This window comes from Euprymna scolopes, chromosome 4 (genome assembly GCF_053919585.1).
Source record: "Euprymna scolopes isolate OS-2025 chromosome 4, ASM5391958v1, whole genome shotgun sequence".
Classification (NCBI taxonomy): domain Eukaryota; kingdom Metazoa; phylum Mollusca; class Cephalopoda; order Sepiida; family Sepiolidae; genus Euprymna; species Euprymna scolopes.
The window spans coordinates 77,433,943-77,451,442 of NC_136485.1; the positions used below are offsets into that span (position 1 = coordinate 77,433,943).

The 17,500-nt window shown below is 31.4% G+C and overlaps 1 protein-coding gene across 4 annotated transcripts in view; it reads left to right on the plus strand.

Annotated features, from left to right (window-relative positions):
* LOC145268446 (opioid-binding protein/cell adhesion molecule homolog) overlaps positions 1-17,500 on the plus strand; it is a 1,056,730-nt gene that overhangs the window by 251,459 nt on the left and 787,771 nt on the right. The window lies entirely within an intron of this gene.

Genomic DNA, 17,500 nt, shown 5'->3' on the forward strand with positions numbered 1-17,500 from the left:
TCGCTTTAAAATAACACCAAACAATCTCACTCTGAACGGACATTAACTCTACCTTTTTTTTTTGCTTTTATTCTTATTCTTAGTTTTTTTGTTTTTTTTTAAATGTATCCAACAACACTGGATTCTAAAACACATTTCCCTGTGAGGACACATTTAAAAACAGATAGTTATTTTTATTTCGATTGCAATAAAACAATTAAAAATATATTGTAGGTTCGTGAGGACACTCGATATCGTCTAGAAAATTACTAAAACACTACGGACTGGGACAATATAAAATGTGTTACTCATACATTTAATATGATTAAAGCTATTGAAACTGCACTCGAACGCTTAACGACTAGCCACTACATCGATAGTATCGGGTCGGTCCTTTGGATAAATAACCATTACCCAAGAAGACGCGTCGATCGCATTACGAGTGTAAGAAGATACCTATTGACTGAGACGACTACTTGACCAGCCTCGAAACAGAATTGAAAAATGAAGTCGTGCGGATATGTCAAATCACATTCTGGATTACCCAACACATGTTGCTAGTGGCAGAATCTAAATTATTGTGGGTAGAATTCAGGAGAGTTTTATTTGTATTTTATTACGAAAACCTGAAGGTCCATGTCCGATTTTTGTTTCAAAGTTAGCGCTGATTCGTCTGACGGAGACAGCATTACACTGCCATTGGAATTTATATATAATGTTACTAAGTTATATGCGTAGCAAACCTTCCGTTTTGAGTGCAAGTTTCGTATTAAAATCACAGGATGTAGAACAGACGGAAAACAATTGGTAACATTCTGTTTAAGTTGGTTAATATAGGAACACATTTTTCTCCAACTTTTTGTACAATTTAAGATATACAGAAAAGAGACAACCGTTATATTCATATAAAAGTGGTTCATTTTGAATTTAATACATCTATAAAGAAAGAATCCAGGATAGCTGTTATCCACCAGGATTTCTTTATTTTGTGTAGTTTCAATAACTAGTCGACAAGAGGAACAAATAACCGAGGCCTATGTACTAACGTATACATCAACGTCACCTTGGTGGTTTGGTATGTAAATGAACACGATGTTGTATATGAACAAGTAAATGTTGTCTTATATATATATATATATATATATGTATATATATATATATATATATATATATATATATATAGAGAGAGAGAGAGAGAGAGAGAGAGAGAGAGGGAGAGAGAGAGAGACGTAAGTAAACCGCCTGTGGACATTTCGATTAGCGCGTCTAGGAAAGCGTGTGAGTTGTACTGTTCGATCTTCATGGTGAAGGACAAAGCGTGATGTGAGGAATTGAAACGTTCAAAGAATTCCAAAGCCATGTCCTGGGAAGGGAAAGCCACTAATGTATCATCCACCCAACGAAAAAACTAAAACATGAGTGTTATGCGGTGATTTGAAAAGTTTTAATTCATAAAACCCAAAGGACATGTCGGTAGGGATGATCGTTGATTTACCGAGTAGATGATTTCGTATGAAACTAAAATGACAAAAATCCTGGTCGACAACGGCTCCCCGAATTCTTTATTGATGAATGTATTACATTCAAAATTAACCAATTCAATAAAGATCTAACTTTTCGCCTTCCATGTGTCTTGCATATCGTAAGGTGCCATAGCTGGAGACAAATTTGTTCCTCTCATTTACCAATCTAATCAGAATAACATGAATTGTTGCCCGGGTGTTCTACCAAGAGTGATTTTCAATAGGAAAACTGAATTTTCTCCTTTCAAAAAAGGGCGGATTGTCTCGCAAAACTTAGTAATATTATAGATACATTCCAATATCAGCGTGGTGCTATCTATGTCGGCTAACCAGCGTTCACTTTCAAACAATAATCGGACAACAGGCACCTTCAGGTTTCGCAATAAAAAAAAAATACACGTATCTACTTTAACAATACTGATTCATATTTGACATTAGCCAATATTTATTGGATAATCCAGGATGTGGTTTTGAATATAATCACGACATTTTTAAATTGTACTAAGAGGCAGATTGAGTAGTCAGCGGTAAACTCTCGAATCTGGCTTTGCGCGACTTTTAGGTGATTTGTAGACAGATACAATAGCAATATATATATATATATATATATATATATATATATATATATATATATATATATATATATATATATATATATATATATACATAAGTATAAGTTACTTACTCCTTCTCTTATATATATTTAAAGGTGAGTTATATAAATGGTTCACTTTGTCTTGCTGTTTCCCTATATGTATATGTGAGATATATCATTCCTCACACGTAGTGTTTTATGAATCTTTTTAAGAATAATATCGATTACACACACACACATACACACGCGCGCACACACACACATGGATATATATATATATATATATATATATATATATATATATATATATATATATATATATATCCATGTTTGTTTGTGCATACTCTCTCTTTTTTTCTCTTCTCGGATTTCCTTTATCTTTGAACATATTTATTTTATGGTAAATGTTTATATGCCATTCTCATTTTCACTTTATTTCGAGTTTTCACACTACTGTCTTTTATAGAAATCAAAATGATATCGTTCGTTCTTGATAAGAATAGCGATAGACGCATGAGGTTCAAATGAGCTCACCATAATCATATATATATATATATATATATATACATATATATATACATATATATATATATATAGAGAGAGAGAGAGAGAGATATAGATATAGATATAAAGAACCCTAACATCTATTAAACTGTAGAAGAGAAATAGCGACCGCCTGTGTTCATAATATAACATTTACTCTAGGATAGCGATACAAAATAATGTTAAAACTAACAAAAAAATAGGAAATAAACAAATAAATAAATTAAAAGACATGAATATACATTAACTATTATACACACACATGTATATATATACATATATATGTACATATGTATATATATATATATATATGTGTATATATATATTTATAAATATACATATATATATATATATATATGTATAAAATACCCTAAACTAGATTTAAAACAGTAAATAAACTAAATATCCAGGCTAAATAGAGCACACAAAAAGGGTCAGGTCAACCAGAGGTCAAATACTCCTTTCTCCGGTAAGTGCATTTTCATTGGCTGATACGAATGGCGCGGATGATACTAGAAAACTGATTGGTTAGTTAAATTCTCTATAGAAGGTGAGTATATATAAACGAAAGACGACTACAAAATCGCGCATAAGCCTGAAGAGTCCTAGAGTGGTTGAAACGCGGAATATTCAGTGTAGCTTAATCGCCATATATATTTTGTAACTTAATAGTTATATACATATATATATATATATATATATATATATATATATATATATATATATATATATATATATATATATATATATATATATACTAGCTGTACCCGGCCACGCGTCGCTGTGGCTCAGTTTGTTAAAATGGAACACATGTGAAAGTAGAGAAAAGTTTGATTTTTTTTTTCAAGAGAATGTACCAATTATTAATTTTTTTAACAGATGTTGAGAAAATAAACAGAAAAATACGACCATCATAAATTATGCAAAAAAATAAATAAAATGTTGATTTAGTGTTTCAATATGCTTATAAATTACGCTAAAATTTGCTGAGTATGCACTGTTTTACGGTTGTTGTAAAAATGGAACGGAAACTGAAATTTCGCTTCATTTTAATCTTTCTTAATTTTTTAATTGTGCCCCCCACACGAATATAATCAAACCAGTAACATTCAACAATTGTACTTTATGTATATAAAACACAAAATGGGTTTTTGTATTACTGTACACAATGATTCGAAAAAGTTGTCAAAAAACAAATAAATAAAAAATAAATGTTATCAAAGGCAAGATAAGTTACTTTCTGCCAAACTGGATATGTTTTTTGTGTTTTTATTCAATGTAAAATATCTATTCAGCTCGAAACACATACAGTGTTTATGGAAAAAGATGTTATAAATACAAACTATACAAAATACTATTAAAAACCCGCCGAATATATGTCAACCTATGTCACGGTAACATACATTGAGCAGGTTTTTAACAGTATTTTATCCGTTTTTTTATTTATAACATCTTTTCCCACACTTACCATGTTATAGAGAGAATCAGACGCCATCTTGAATGTTCCAATACATCGGTGAACACTGTATGGTTTTCGAGCTGAATAAACATGTTAAATTGTATAAAAACACGAAAAATATATCCAGTTTGGTAGAAAAGTAACTTATATTGCCTTTGATAACATTTATTTGTTATATATTTCTTTTTGGACAACTTTTTCGAATCTGTGTGTACAGTAATACAAACCCCACAAAATATTTATTAAAAACAAAATGTTTAAAGTTAATAACGAAAGGGAAATAATTCTATTTTTAAACGAAAAAGTCAGTTTACCTAACTTACTGTATTAATGCTTTTTTATTTAAGCAAGAAAAAAAAGTTAAATATCCAGATACGCTACTACAGAACACCGACCACTCTAATTTGTTTTTCATAGGTAATTGAGGTCGCTGACAACGAATCTGATAGTCATACTTGGGACACATTTACAGTTTGCATGGTATTTAACCCTGAACCCACGAACTTCTTTCCACCATTTTGCAGCATCCGTTTATGCTACGCGCATGCACGCTGTAGCATAAACGACGGCTTCACTAAGCAAACTATGTTGGGTGGAGGGGATTTTTTTTTCGAGGACATAGAATTTTCTAATTTTTAAAAATACATTATAGCGCGTTTTTGGTGGAAAATTTAAAATTAGCTGAAAAAGAAATAAAATAAGAAAAGGAAAGCACACCAAGTTGGAGTAGGGGGGTAATTTATCTGTTTTTTTTTACCTGGAACATCGAATTTTCAAATTTTCCGTAAGTAACGCACCGACATTTGCCAATTAGAACACCATTTAACATTTTCCGAAGATTTTACTTTGTACATTGGGGGGCGCGAGCGGGGGGGGGAGCGGATGTGATGTTGGCGCGCGCGCCCCAACATCACATCCCCCCCAAACAAATTAGAGTGGTCGGTGTTCTGTAGTAGCGTATCTGGATATTTACCAAAAAAAAATATTTAGGTTTGGCTATAAATTCCTAAACTCATTTCATCCTAAATAATTTAGGTGACTGAAATAGGAATCTAATTGAATCTTTAATTTCCTGAATAGTATCCGATAATTCAATTTCTTCGAGTTATATCGAATACATTAATACGGAATTTAGGGGTTTTTTTTTCGTAATGTTACTGTAAAGATAATTTTTTATTGTGACAAATTACGATGCTTTAAAAAAAGCAAAAATAAATTCTTGCATATTTTATTTAATACTGAAACCCATAACTTTAGTAAAGGCATTTTTTGTTTAACAAAATAAAACATTTTCACCAAGAGTTAAGTAAAATAATTAGTTCATTATATTTTGCGATCATTATTTGAAAAATACTGCAATTTTCATTAAAATTCGTTAATTTCCTGATTTTTGGTGAATTTTTTTAAGTAAAGGGAGGAGTCAAAATGTGTATACACTTTGAGCGTCGGCATGCCTTTTGCGACTACGTGTGGTTAATTTAAATTAAAGTTCAATCACATGGTTACATTATCAATAAACCCATTGAAAATTTACCGATATTGTAAACACATTCTGTTTACATTAAGCCTGTGGTGTTTTTTTTAGTGATGCAATGTTGTCAACTGAGATTTAAAAAAAAAAACGCCAGATTAGGAGAAAGAAATGTCCAGAAAATCTCAAGCCAGTTTGGCAGAAAAGTAACTTACCTTGCTTTTGATAACATTTATTTGTTATATATTTGTTTTCTGACAAATTCCTTTTTCGAATCTATGTGTACAGTAATACACACCCGTGTACAGTAATACAAACCCCTTCGGGGAGATTGGAATGCCCCCCACCTTAAATGCACTTGGAAAAATCGATTGTATAGTGAGATTTAAGAATTGTTAATCGAAAAAAAGGTGAAAAACAAAACAAATAATAAATAAATAATTGTTACCAAAGGCAATAAATGCTACTTTTTTTACTTACATGAATGAGTTTATTTTAAATGCTACTTTTTTTTACTCACATGAATGAGTTTATTTTAAAGTATTTTCAAGCAATCTTATGCGAATGCGGGTGTCTGGGTGCCAAATACCTCCAGATTTTCTAGAATTTCCCGCTAGATTGTAAACGAAATCTACAGATCTAGCAGGAAAACCGCCAAATTGTAACACTGGTCACGTGACGGGGGGCGGTAATAAATAATTGCCCCTAAATAAAAAAATGGCCTCTCGGTACAAAGAAATCCAGCTATTTATCATAGAAAAATTAAGTATAATGTTATAATTAAAAAGAAATATATAAAAACACACTTGGATATAGTAAACATATTATACCAAAACGTGGAAGCCAGTGGATTTTAGACAATTAACTCCGATCGAACCAGCATTTACATTTATATATATATATATATATATATATATATATATATATATATATATATATATATATATATATATATAATTATTTTTTTTTACTATAATAATTAAATACCTACAGACACTAGTGTTTCATCCTTTTGGGATTCTTCAGTGCAGGGTGTCACGATTACTACCAGTCGAACGATTCGAACCCCTCGACACGAGGCATCTCTGGCTCGATTAGCGGAGGCCGTATCCATTCGGCTACCATTAACCGTGTGAAATAGCGTTGAATTTTGAACATTTTAATTTAAATGTTCATTACGTCAGACAGACAGTGATCAAATCGTTATACGATGATCTACGCATAAGAGCTAAATTGACCGACTTTTAATTCAACTGAAAGTGCTCAACGATGAGAAACGAATTTCTTAAAGGGGCTGTCATAATTATTTTTTTACTATAATAATTAAATACCTACAGACACTAGTGTTTCATCCGTTCGGGATTCTTCAGTGCAGGGTGTCACGTTGGATGATAATAGCTGCTACTTATTTACAGAAGTTTGCCACCTCTTAAGTAAATCATATGTGTGTGTGTGTACTTATGTGACTTTTTAATCGGGCTTTACTCCTTTCTGAACGTATATAATTGTGACATAAAATCCTTTCCTCTTGTAAAAGTAATTGCAGAATGATAGTGTGAATCTTCCAATGTCGTGTTAGGACACTTTCAGATTTGTAAATTAGTCAACAAATGTGAAACCTTAACGTCACCAGATTGTGTCCATGCCATTTACTGTGTGATTTTAGATGATTTAAAAAACCAATTTTGACAAAATGTATTGCCACATACACTGAACTTTTATTCCTGTTTTAATTTCTCTGTCATTATATTTTCGTACTACATCCTTAAGGCATGTTTTAAGCCAGTTAGATCTACAAGCGTCTTTTTAAAAATTTGACACATCTTCCGTTTTCTCCCACAGTGATATATATATATATATATATGTATATATATATATATATATATATATATATATATATATATATATATATATATATATATATATATATGCGTGTGGGGGGCCTGTGTGTATATATGTATACCGTCACACATATATATATATATAGATATATATATTTATGTACATATATATATATATAAATATAATGAGAGACATTTAAAAGTTAAAGAAGATAATATAGTTTTGCAGATGTACCATTTTTTATATAAGTCTTGATTTAATTAGAAATAAACCTACTTTTACAATTTAAGACAAGACTTAAATATTATGATGAAATAACTATCTTTCTGAATATTACACTAAATTTAAATGAAATTACATGTAACATAATCAAAAACCAACTTATATATTACTTTATAATGATACGCATTTAAGCCACTCTAAACAAATTAAATAACGCATATCAAAATAAAATTTAAACCCCAAAACACTCCACTAGTAAATATATATTAAATGAAACTAAATAATATTTTTATAGTGCATATTGAAGATCTGTATGCAAGGGAGAAATAAAATTGCTGATTGGAGACAAATTGTATAATAAAAAAAACAGTAGATATAATTTTAAAAGAAAGAAGATAATACCATATTATATAGTCTTTTCGAACACTACCAAAGAATCTGAACAATAAAAGCATCCCCACTAAAAATCAGCTAAATCATGACAAATGAGTATATGCTATGAATAATAGCTCTACATATTTAGCATCGAACAAACTGTATACGTTGATAATCTTAGAAGAGTAAGACCAGCAATAAGTGATAACATAAAAAATGAAGGAAAGTGCAGTTAACAGTAATAGGGGTATCAATAATAAGAGAAAAAATGTAAACATAATGTTCTGCTGCATCCTTTTCTTGGTGGGCATGTAAACCTTATTAGACACTAGCAATTCTAAAATATAATCCATAAGAACATCAGGTAATAAATGAACTATACAATATTTACACAGTAAATATAACTTATTTAACTTTGTTAAACATCAAAAATACAATAATAACCTCAAGTATATCAACACTTATGACACTAAAGTGTAATAGCCCGAATAAACAAAATAAGAAGAAATATGACTGTAGGCGAAAAAATTTATGTGTATTAAACAATAAATGTAATACAAAAAGATTTTGTATATAGTCGCTTAGAGGTCCTCAGCGTATATTGTTTTTACATGTGTGTCGTTGCAATTCAAATACTTTTTTTTTACATTGTTGCAATATAACACAGTAGAGTATATGTACCGATAAACTCCTATATCAATAGCATCTTAAATAAATAATTCAAAGAGGAAAATAGAGAACTCTCTAGAGAATTGACTATTTTAGCCAAAACAAATACATGCACTCTTAATAATAAAAAAAATATAGTATTTACGTATCAGCAAATCTCTTAGGATATTAACAGTAAAAGTAAATATCATAAAGTAAAGGAATGAAATAATAAGAGGTTGGTTACATAGAGACATATATAAATATAATAAATTCTAAGTGAAATTAACTAAGGTATTATATATAGAGAAAACAGAACAGATCCAGGAAACAGTGTTTACCTCAAAGCCTATATACGAATAAATAGGAATGGTGGAATAAAGAGCACTAAATAATGGTCGTTAAGTAATGAGTAAATATATAAACAATTAACTAACTATTACAGACAACATATTTAAAATCTCTATTATATAAAAAGAAAGTTGCATTTGTGTATCTGTTCATATCTGATTCGTGAGTCTGTTCCCTCTAGACGATTGTTATAACATTTCACACAAGGGTACTTACTGTGCCTGGCATTTTTCTTAGATAAATTTTGTGTCGGAATGTCTTCGATAAATATAGTTAGCTGATAATTGAAACAATCCGATGATTAGGGAACATGCAATTTGACTGAAGTAAAATCTGACACAACCTTACGTTACAATACATTTGAGAATTTTTTTTTGGATTGTTTTACACAAAACCCGAAAGGTCTAACATATAAAATCAACAGTATATTTCCTGATATAACTGATATGCGCTTCGAAACAAATGTTTCTGTTAAAGACACGATTTCACAATGTAATGGGACGTTTTCATTTTAAACTTAACTTCAACTCATTATACCTGCACCACCAGTAATTAAAAGCGTATAAAATATACAATATATTTTACGATGTGATGAAGACGTGTTTTAAATTGTGTATCTTGTTATTGCACAATTGAAGCATGATATTTGACTTTTGCCTTTACAACTTTAATACGGGTCATTATATATAAAAATGTTTTATTTTTTTATAATACGCAATAGGTTTTCTATAGTGCAATGCAGACTTTAATAGAGTGTTAACTATACCACTGCTACTGGCAGGTGAAACAACCTCCAGGTCTATCGTAATGGTGCCCTAATTAGAGCAGGCAATAAATTCTTTGGGTACTTAATCGATTTCGATGATAATACAAATACAGGAGTATGACATATTCGTTGTTCGTATATATATATATATATATATATATATATATATATATATATATATATATATGTGTATATATGTGTTTAAGTTAGAACAGTAGTCTAAAGAGCAGATTGTATTTTGATGTAATAGAAACATTACTAATTCAATTAAAATACAAGAAAGCACTTACTCGTTGTAATACAGTTATATAAAAAGCTCGATAGGCAAATATCTAGAGCTACTTTAATATTTAGTAATGTGATTGATAATTTAAAATTCAAAATAGAATTAAAAATATGTTTCATAAGAACGAAACACAAGAAAGTCAATAATTTGTACGATCGTTTCGGAACCGATGTTTTTATTGCGATAGACATTATGTCATGGGCAATAATTTTGACATATTTTTTTCGAAAACAAAGTCTCCTCATTAGCAAAAGTATTGGGTGTTTTTTATATATATAAAAGACACCATGAATAAACCTTGTACTTTTTAAGTAAGGCATATGTATCTGGAACATATTTAAATACAACGGAAAATAGTTAATTATTAATGTTGATAAGCACAGTAATATGGGTTTAGAATAAATATTGAATAAACTTATAAATCTGAATTTGGTGTAAATATAAGGTTATAATAACATGTTTTTAATAAAAGATAAACAATTATATATATATATATATATGTATATATATATATATATATATATATATATATATATATATATATATATATATATACCTTTTAATTGTTCGCATTTTAAAAACCGTAATTATCGTCAAAGCATTCATTTGGATGTTGATTGTAGCTTATAAATGCACGAAATGTTGATTTTTTAAAGCGGAAGCCAATGGAACATTTTTAGCGGTTAGAATATGTTAGTAAAGATTTTTGAAACATAAGGGGAAATAATCTTATTTGTCTAATTAAATGATCAAAGGGAGATAATTAGCGTTTATTCTTTTTTTATTATATGATAAAAGAGTGTCTTATTGAAGAAAAATTTTTTAATAATGATTTTTTTTAGTGGTGGTAAATGTTCCATATACAAATATCCATAGTTAGAAACCACTGAAAACTGAGTCGCTGCAAATGAGAGTTACAATAGAAATATTACAATGTGCATTAACATTTTGTCTCAAAGTTTACCTTTCTCTCATATAGGTTTATAAAAACACCGACACACACACATACACATACGCACATACACACATATATATATGTATATATATGTATATATATATACATACATATACACAACTTTTCTTTTGTTTTGCTTTATCAAAAAAGAATAAATCTTAATGACTCCTGTAACCGCCAGCACCAAAGGAAATTTTCTTTATATCTGTATCTTCGAAATGTAAAATATATTTGTATTGTTTAAATTTTATCCTGGTAATGCAGAAGGAAAAGACAAAATACATCTTCTACTATTATTTTTTTCCACACAAAACATTACGAATTTCAGAGGGAAAAAGTGAAGGGATCCGGTTAACCTAATTTTCTCTTCGAATCACTGATTATATAATTTGCTTTCTCCGTTGCAGTGAAATGTGACAAAAATATTTTTTTTTATTTATCTCCGTGAGGAACCACACAAAACAAATTATAAACACTGAAACATGCAGGTGGTTTTAAATTACATAGAAAGGAAATGCACAACATCGAATTTACGACACAATGAAATATAATCAAATAATGAAACCTATACACATATAGGGAGATAAATATCACACACATACACGCATACACACACCGATATATATATATATATATATATATATTTGTTTTTCTATGTTATATTTTTTTCATAATACAGGTTATATACAAAATATAAATTTCTGTGTGTGTTTAATTTTAACTTTTTAATAAAACTGATTTGTAACTCACAATGTTTTACAAAAGAAACCGATACACTCTAGTTAAAGCCACGTTTCTAGTACGTAAAGATATCAGGACTCTATCAAGTAGAAGAAAAGAGATTATGAAAGTTACATGATAGTTGGAACAAAATGGTCTGAGAAGAGTATGCATCATCGGATGAAAAACAATACGATATCAAATCAAGCCGCTACGTCCTATTCTCTTTCTGTAAATATTTGAATATCTGCGTATACTTATTGTAAACATAAGCGTTTTACTTAGAGAAATGTAAACTTTTTTCTAATGAAATAGTGTAAATATACACTTGTAATAACTAATATTCATTAACAAGCTAATAAACTCACATGAATCATCTGATAAAATTGCACACACACACACACACGCACACATATATACGTATGTATATATATATATATATATATATATATCTGTATATGTATCTATCCATCTATCTATCTCTGTAATATCTATAACATAAAGATGAACGTATGGGTGTGTGTGGGGGGTGTGGGTGTGTGGGTGTGTGTGTGTGTGTGGTAACGAATAGGTTCCTATATGGTAAACTATTTTTTTTTAAAAACTGATCACATATAATGATAGAAAATGTATCGAGGACCAGCAATGGGCATGTTTGATCTAGCGGAACGGTGGTTCATGAAAAGTATGGGGACTTCGTTCGCGCCTGGCCCCCAAAATATGGAAATAAAAATAATGAAAAAAAAAATGTTTACAAGGGTTTTTGATGTAGATGTACATAATAATACTTTGATAAGTATGTTTCAACAGAAATAACATTGTGGGGTCTGCGTTCGCGCCTTCACTCCACCGAAATATGTCACAAACTTTAACAAATAGTTTTCGTATTTATTTGCGTAAGTATACTTTGATACTTTGATATGTTTCAGTTTGAAGAACTATGGTAGATTAAACTTATTGGGTGTTCGTTCGCGCCTGATCACCATAGAATATAAATATGTCACGAAGTTTTACAAGGTTTTGTAAAAGGGGTGAGGGTCCGCAATAACACTCTTAGTTTAATATTAATTCACGTTAGCTTCTATTCATTTTTTAGAGTTGAATCATACTGTGTCGAATACATTCACTTCATATATTCACGTTCTTATTAAAGTGAAAGCCAAAAAGAAAAGTCAGAACTTTAGACAATTCTAACACACATTTTGCATAACTCTGTTTTTTTTTCTTTTCCGCTTGCACATGACAATCTTTCGATAATAGATAAATAGAAGAATAATAAAAAATAAGAACGTTATTTATTGTCGTTTCAAAAGAAGGAAAAAAATCCTGCTCACGTGATTACGTGTTTTTTAAAAATATTTACATGACCTTTTTTATTTTTATTTATATATCTGTTTAAGCTTTTTGTCTGTGTACTAAAAGAATTCTGTTGATTACAACCATTTCTGCGTGTTCTTTAAATTACAATAGTACAACCCTGAATCCGACGGCGCAATACTACCCCATTCAATTCTTTAAAATTGAAAGGAAGCTGTTCTGCTTTAAAATCGCGCAATTTACCTCTTATCCATATTTATGTCGATTCTTTGCTTCAAAAAATGAAGTAATTACGTGTTTACTTTTTTAATATCCCATTTTGCTGTTTCGTATTATGTTACTACAGTAAGTAAAGCTTAATTATTTTTCGCAACTGTGTTTGTTTCTTTGTTTTTCGATATTTCGTCGATATGTTTTTGGTAAGAGTGTTTAGCAGAAAAGCCAACAAACGACTACCCGAACAAATAAATATAAAAGAAAGAAATGTTTTTATAGTCAACAAAAGTTCAGTTAATGTGTTTTGTTTGTTTTCAAAGAGTTTTTAGTGAGCTTTACTTGAAATAATTTTATCGAACCGAAATTTAAACGAAATTTGAGGTGATAATTACTTAAATGTAATTTTCTATAAAGTGAATATGTTTTACTCGAATATTCCTCAAGCACAAAATAACGGAAAACATTAAAATATGTTTACAAATATTCCTTACATTGATGGAACTCTCTTAAATTGTTAACAAAGATGCTAAGGTGCCCTTCCTTCAAATTGAAAACGGGGCTCTCCATTCCAAAATTTTGATTTTTTTAAAACCGGTTCGTGAATTAAAAAAAAAATACAAACTACTTTAAAATACAATTCAATGAACGTTTCTACGATAAAAGTAACTTTTGTTGACTTTGGTAACAATTATTTCTTGTATATTTATATTATTATATATATATATAACATTTTCTCTTTGTAAGAAAACATAATTTTGTTGGTCACTCCTGGCTACGAATGGAAACAAAACTGATATTTAAATATTTTTTTCCAGAGAATTATCTTTACTTTCATCATATTTTGCTTGGGGTATTTTTTTTTACATAGACGTCACCACTTGTCCAGGCCGATAGGACACTCAGGGATTAGTGTTAAAGAGTGTAGAGTAGTCAAAAAGAGAATATAGTAATCATTAGTAATGGAAGTTCGGTGAATTTGTTAACTTAAGTGGAACGGCTCATCAGAAACTTGTTCACATTGGACTTGAAAACAACCATATTATAGACAGCTGGAAAGCAGGAAAACGGAAGACAATTCCGCAGGCGTGCAGTTCTACGCAATAAGCTTTGATCATGGAATCTATGTTTAGGTTTAGGCAAATATAAAAGTGGGGAAAATTATTGATAATGTTTTCAGCTAATCTAGTGTTTCTTGTGAAAGTTTGGCTAGGGAGGGACCGTAGATTGAAACTCAGTCGAACACTTTCCATGAAAATAACGATAAAGCAGAGACAAACTTGCAACATCTCTTCTGTGAGATAGAGGTTGCAGCGAAGAGAAAAGGACATCTCCCACCAGGCCACGAAATCTATTGTGAAACCTATCAAAGCTGGACAAGTCTTTTCTAGTAGCTCCTGCCCATATGTGGCAACAGTATTCCATCATTGGACGTATCTGGCTCTTATACAGATAGAGAATTCCATCAGCAGTGAGATATCTACTGGATCGATTGAAGGATCCGACCATGTTTCCAGCGGCCTTGGCAACAAATTGATTCCATTTAAGCTCAGGAGTAAAGGCCAAGCCCAGAAGGCTGTCAAAACTTGAGGCTTCCCCAAGACGAGAGCCATTCATTTTAATTGATGCAAGATGGGGATCAGAACATTGATGATGTAAAGATAGAAGCTTGGTTTTAGATGCATTAAAAGTAACCAGCCACACCTTTCCCAATTGTACGACCTGATCAAGATCAGAGGAGAGTGAATCGGAGAGCAGTGTTCGTTTACTGTCTTAGATGTGCTACCATAGATAGTAGTATCGTCAGCAAAAATGTCTACGAATGATGTAAGGATGTGATTTGGACGATCATTAATGTAGATCAGGAAAAGAGTTGGGCCCAGGATGGACACCTGAGGGACTCTAGCATTTATACTGTGAGCTTCTGATTTTTGCCCATCAACTACTACTCTTATGAACATATCAGAGAGAAATGATTTAATAATTGAGAACACATTTCCATCTATGGTATAGCTGGAGATCTTGTGAAGTAAACCTTTATGACATACCCTATCAATGGCCTTTGATATGTCAAGAGCAATTGCCCTAGAAAGGTTACCTCTGTCGAGAAATTCGCTAATCCTATGAAATATAACTGTAAGCACATCTGCTGTAGATCTAGCAGAAGGGAAACCATATTATGTGTCAGTAAGAAGGTTATTTTTGCTGAGATGGTTGATTAGTCCTCTATTTGACACAGATTCCAGCAACTTACTCGTGACGCACAGGAAACTTATTGGCCTGTTCTGAGAGGGGGGTGAACGATCACCTGAATTCTTAAATACAGGGCATACTGATGAGATGTTCCATGGTGATCAGAAGCAATTCTCCTTAAGACAACGTTTAAACAATGTTGTAAGTATGGGTGCTAGTTCTGATTGAAGTTTTTTAGTACTATAATTGGAATACCGTCAGGACCGGTTGCTTTACTGGAGTCAAGGTTTTTGATTAGCTTGACAACATTACGTACATATATTTTTATATCACAAAGTGTGTTTTCTGATACAGCAGGATATATTGGGGGTTGGCGGCCTTGGTCCCAAAGGGTAGAATTGGCTGCAAAGTTCTTGGCAAAGAGTTTAGCTTTGTCTGATGCTGACGAGATAAACTCAGGTCCATTGATGATAGTTGGGATAGAGCACACGCTTCTGTTCAGGATTCTGTTTGCAATTTGCCAAAACTGGTGGGAACCAAGCCGCTGCTCAGCTACTTTGGACTTGACGGACTGAGCATTAAACTCTCTTGCGTTCTTTAGTACTTTCTTACAATGGTTGCTGGCAGTCCTGAAAGCGGCTTTAGTTTCCATACATCTATTACGGTGGAAGCAGTGGAAAACGTGATTTCTGTGCGCAATAGCAGCAGCACATTCTTTAGAGAACCATGGCTGGCTGTTAGCTTTTTGCTGAACCTTTTTCGAAGGTATGAAATTGTCTATACCTACAATTAACCATTCCGTCAGGTCTGATACTATAGATGACACCCCTTTTTAAACATGGAACGCAAAGGAAGATCCGATATAAATATACAGAAACTATCCCAGTCAGCCACAGTGTATCGATATATTGTACGATGGAGAGGTACGTCTGAGGACTTATTACATTTCATTTTTATCTTAATTGATACAACTGAGTGGTCGGAAGATCCAAGAGGAGACAGAATGGAAACTGAACATAGTTCAGGGCAAGTTGTGAGAAAAAGGTCTAGGAGACTTGGATAGTGGCCGTCATTGTGGGGCACACGGGTGGGTTCGTGAACAATCTGAGTGAGGTCATAAGCAATGGAGAAATCATGACAGAATCTCCCCTCGTCATCGGTCTTGTTTGAGTGGGTCAACCATTCCACATTGTGAACATTGAAGTCTCCACATACGTGAATGTTAGCTGAATGATATGCTGATAGAACTTGGTCAATTTTCTCAGATATGCTTTTAAAGATAGTAACTCCGCTGTTATGGGGGAGATAGAGAGTAAATATAAATGCCGTAGTGTGAGCTAGTGCTACTCGGAAGCAAATATAGGGTAAGTTAGGATCTTCTCTTTGGACTATCAAAACTTATCTCTTTACAACCCCCTCCGTTTAATAACTTATAATACTTTCATCAATCACAGTCCATTTTCTGTAGGCTGTTTCTGAACCCAGTCAACGACATGTACTTCTGCTAGCATATATATATATATATATACATATATATATATGCATATATATGTTTGTGTGTGTGTGTCTGTGTGTGTATGTATAAATGCATGTATATCTATACATATGTACATTTATATCTCGTATATGTATGCAATATATATATATATATATATATATATATATATATATAAAGTTAAATTGTGACCTATGTGTGTTTGTTTATATGTTTATGTGTGAGTAGATTTCTCAATCAAACTACTCCGTCAATTTTCATTCTATCGACTAAAGAAAAGGAGAGGTGAGATGTGGGAAAACACTTTTTGATTTGTTTTCGGTCATAAATTTGTCTGTTTACGGGTCAAATTTCAACGATTTGACCTGTGAAAATTCAACTAACTCACCTTCCAATTTTGTGAAATACCAACTAAAAATTAACATGTTGGTTACTTGGATATTGATCACACTTTAAAATTCGATTTGAGTCCAATTCTGTATATTCCAAGTTGTCAGAATTGGCGTCAAAGTTGAAAAGAAAATTAAGACGACTGCGTTCTCTACTG